The sequence below is a fragment of the Penaeus vannamei genome, chromosome 21, assembly GCF_042767895.1.
Source record: "Penaeus vannamei isolate JL-2024 chromosome 21, ASM4276789v1, whole genome shotgun sequence".
NCBI lineage: Eukaryota > Metazoa > Arthropoda > Malacostraca > Decapoda > Penaeidae > Penaeus > Penaeus vannamei.
The window spans coordinates 27,949,075-27,954,074 of NC_091569.1; positions in this window are offsets into that span (position 1 = coordinate 27,949,075).

Here is a 5,000-nt window from a genome sequence, read left to right on the forward strand (position 1 = left end):
TTTATTGTTATTTGAAATACATCCAGTGGAAATGTCTGGGAGAAAGTAATATCTTGTCTAACTTTCCTTTTTCATCTTTTATTCCTTCTCCTCCTCTTCCTCTTCCTCTTCGCCTTCTTTTCCTCCTCCTCCTCCTCCTTTTCTTCCTCCTCATCCTTTTCCTTCTTTGTTCGCTATTACCTTTGTTCTTTTTCTCTCTCGCTCTCTCCTCTTCATCACCATCGTCATCATCCTCTTCCTCCTTATCTTTTTTTGTTTTTACTTTTTCTTTATTGTCATTTGTTCTAATTCTTCTTTTCTCATTCCTCTTCTCCTTCCTCCTCTTCCTCCTCTTCTTCTTCTTCCTACTCTTACTCCTCGTCCTCTACCTCTTCTTTCTACTGTTCCTCTTCTTCCTCTTCTTCCTACTCCTTCTCCATCTCCCCTTCCTCTTCCACCTTTTTCGGTCTTACTATTCACTATCTTATGAATATTAGTCCTGCTTGTCATTGCAGGAAGTAGTATTACTAATAATATGACTGGCGTTTATTTTGTTTATATACTATTACGTACTTTTATTTACACTTTTTAGTGATGTGCAGCAAAAATGAGAAAAATGTCGGTGAATGAAGAAAAAATACGAAAACGCAATAAAAAAAGAAAGAAAATAAAGAATAATTAAATAAAATTAAAGAAAATAAAAAAAAACGGAAGCCAAAGTTGAATATCGAAAAGAAAGCGATGTGAATGAAGGGAAAAGGAAAACGGAGAAAAAGAATGAACAAGAATGTATAGATAATTAAGGAAGCCAAACGTGAAAAATGATAAGAAAAAAAGCTAAAAGTAAAAAGAAAGAAAAGCCATCTTATGAAACGAAAACAACACTTGAACAATTGGATGTGAACGTCACCCAACGAAGTACAAGGAGATAAGAGGAAACTTCCATTTGACAACGTTTGATGGAAGGAACGTTGCGCCTCCTCGTTTTCCTTCGAGGTGCAAAGAAAACGAAGAAGAAAAGAAAACGAAGAAGAAAAGAAAACGAAGGAAAAAAAAAGAAAACGAAGAGGAAAAGAAAACGGGACATTCCAAACAGGCAAGGTGGAAATGAGAAAAGAAAATGGTACGTTTGAGTAGCTTTCGGTTGCCGATTTACTACGGGAACGCTGTCGCTAATTGAGATATTATTGATAATCGTTACTGTTATTATTTTATTGCTATTATCATTATCATTACCTCCGACAAGTTCATGTTTTCTGTCGAGTTGGTGCTTGTGGGTTAGTAGGATAACTCAAAAGTTATGAATAGATTTTTCCGAAAAAAATTACCAGAGGTGTGTCTTAGCCTGACTTAAATTCTATTAAAATATGGTGGCGATCCGGATCTTATTTGCTTCTTTGTAAGCAAGATAACTCAAAAAGTTGTGAACAGATTTTTCTTAAAAAAAGGAAAAGAAAAGAAAAAAGAAGAAAAAGAAAAACATAAATAAACAAAAAATAAAAAAAAAAAAAAAAAAATATATATATATATATATATATATATATATATGTATGTGTATGTGTGTGTCTGTGTGTACACACACACACACACACACACACACACACACACACACACACACACACACACACATATATATATATATATATATATATATATATATATATATATATATATATATATATATATATATGCATATATATATTGCTTCACCCCCCCCCCCCCGTCACCTTGCCTCCGCTTTACAAACGTCACCAATGTACTTAATTGTGAATATATTTTATTGCATCAGCGACCTTATTACCTTGGTGGAAGTATGCGCTTTTAGTGCTTCTAGTTTTTATTAGGACTGGTATTATTCTCATGATTTTTTTCACTTTCGTTATAATTATCATCGTTATTATCATTTTTATTATCATTGTTAATTTTATCATAATCCTTAGTATTGTTATTATTATTATTATTATTATTATCAGTATTATTGTCATTGTCATCATTGTTATTATTGCTATTGTCAATATTATTGTTACAATCATTATTATTATCATTATTATTATCATTATCATTGCTATTGTTGCCATTATCATTATTATTATTATTATTATTATTACCATCATTAGTATTATTAGCATTACAATTGGTAGTAGTATCATTATTATTATTGTTATTATTATTTTCATTATTATTATCATTATTATCATGATTATTGTTATCATTATTATTATCAATATCAAAATCATTATTATTATCAATATCATAATCCTTATTATTATTATCATCAATATCATAATCCTTATTATCATTATTATTATCATTTTCAGTATCATTCTTAGTAGTTGTAGTAGTATCAGTATTACTATTATTATTATTTTCATTATCATTGTTATTATTATTATTGTTATCATTCTCCTTATTATTATTATCATTATCATTGTTATTTCCATAATTATCCTTATCATTGTTTTAATTATTACCATCATTATTATCATCATCATTATTATAATTATTATTATCAATGTTATTATTATTATGCTTATTATTGTTGTTATTATCATTATTATTATTATTAATGTTATTATTATAACTATTGTTTTTATCATCATCATTATTATTGTTGTTGTTGTTATTGTTATTATCATTATGCTGTCACTTCGTTTATAAATACATAAATACAAAAGTCAAGGAAATCTAAAACACATCCACATCGTCAATCTAACTGAAATGCAGCCCAATACATCTCAAGAACAAAGTAAACATAGTTCATTTCCTTTAAGAAGATAGTACACACATAAAAGCCGCATGGAAAAACATTCCTTAATACATCCATTAAACAATTTCAACACACCTTTTATTGTAACTTCTGGGCTCCAAAGAGTAAACGACTCGGCAACAAATGACTATAAAATGATGTCCAACCGCTACAACGCTGGCCACATGGTAGAACATCCACAGATTCCTATGACAAAATAAACACAAAACATAGTATAACATCATTATCACATATTTATCACACACTAATATGCCTTAACACCAATATCAAATAGAGACTAGGGCATAGAGACTACGGGGCTCTGTCTTAAACAGGTGGCTTGATTTTGAAACATATAGCATATTTTTAGTATGCTGTACATATGTATATTCACACACACACACATGCACTTTCACACAAACACACATGTATATGTGTGTATGTGTGTTAAGTATGTGTATGTGTACATATATATACATACGTATATATATATATATATATATATATATATATATATATATATATATATATATATATATATATATATACATACATATATACATACATACATACATATATATATATATATATATATATATATATATATATATATATATATATATATATATATATATATATGTATATATGTATGTATGTATATGTGTGTGTATTTCTACGCCAAACTTTCATCTGTGTCAGGCAGTTGTCCCCGGCGAGATATTCGTATTGTTCTGAGTGATTTCAATGCAATATTTGGCTGTGATCGAGCTGGCTATGACATATCTGTCGGTCCCCATGGTTCAGGAGCTGATGCTGGCAAGGAGAATAGCCTACTTTTCCGGGAGTATGCAAGGTCCCAGACATTGAGGATTTCTGGCTCCTGGTACTAGCGCTCAGACCCACATTGTTGGACATGGTACAGTGATGCGGGTAATGCAGCCAAGAACATCGACCACATACTCGTTAGTACTCGTTGGAAGATTCTCCAGAATTACAGGATGCATAAGAGTGCCGAGTTCTATGTTTTGTGTAATGTGTTTCATTTGGACAGGCTGAGGGAGAGAGAGTGTGCTCGGGGGTTTTCTGAGGCAATCTCTAGTCGTTTCACAGCACTCAATCATCTGACTGACCCTGTGGGACACCTTTAAGCGCGAAATGCTTAATGCAACTCAAACATTGATTGGTGGACGCCCACGTGCAAAACAGGATTTTACCTTGCAGGTGATGCTGGAAGCCACAGATGCTTGTCGTGCAGCTTGTCTGGCAGGGGATCAGGATTTGAACCGTTCTCCAGTGCGCAGAACTCGATCACTGTTGAGAAGAGACAAGGAACTTTTCCTTTGGAGTCTGCAGAGGAGGTCGCAGATAATTTCTTAGTATATGACCTGCGTCCTGCATACCAAGCTCTGAGAAAGCTGAACCCCAAGCCTTCTCAGCTCACAGCAGTTCTATCAGTAGGTGGCCAGATCGTCTCAGATCCTGTTGTGGTGCGTGAACGTTGGGCTGAGTATTATGAGCAGTTATACCAGGTTGACCCACCAACAGTTAACTTGGATGCGGGCTGTGCCGAAATTCCGATGCCGGACCCACCCATCAGTGAGGATCGTCCCTCTATAACTGAAGTTATGGGGGCGGTTTCCAAGCTGAAGAGTGGCAAAGCAGCGGGTATTTGCGGCATCCCAGCTGAACTGTTAAAGGCTGGTGGTGAACCTATGGTGTGGGGGTTGTATGCTGTCCTGGCTGCCATCTGGCGGTCCGGTACCGTTCCCCCTGACCTGTTGAGGGGTGTGGTCATCCCTCTTTGGAAGGGGAAGTGGGACCGGTGGGACTGCAGCACTCACTGAGGCATCAAACTGCTCAGTATACCAGGCAAGGGTCTCGCCCACATCTTTCTGAGACGTATCAGGGACCACCTTCTGATAAGTCCACAATAGATTGTATCCTTGCGCTTCAAGTCATTTTAGAATGCTGCTGTGAGTTTGGGCATGGGCTGCTTGCAGCCTACATCGAGCTCAAGGTGTTTGATATGGGGCATAAGGAATCATTCTGGGAGATCCTGAGACTGAGAAGAATTCCAACAAGTCTGGAGTTTGGAAACCTTAGTGGTGGCTCTGGATACATTTAGTATTGAAGCTAAGCCCTTAGGTCTAGAGATCTAGAGGTCCAGGACTTTGGGCGCTAGGAGAACCTGCTTGGTCGTTACGTGCTTGCGATGAGGACATTGAAGTCACAGAGAGCTTTACATACCTTGCTAGTCTAGTGCACAACTCTGGGC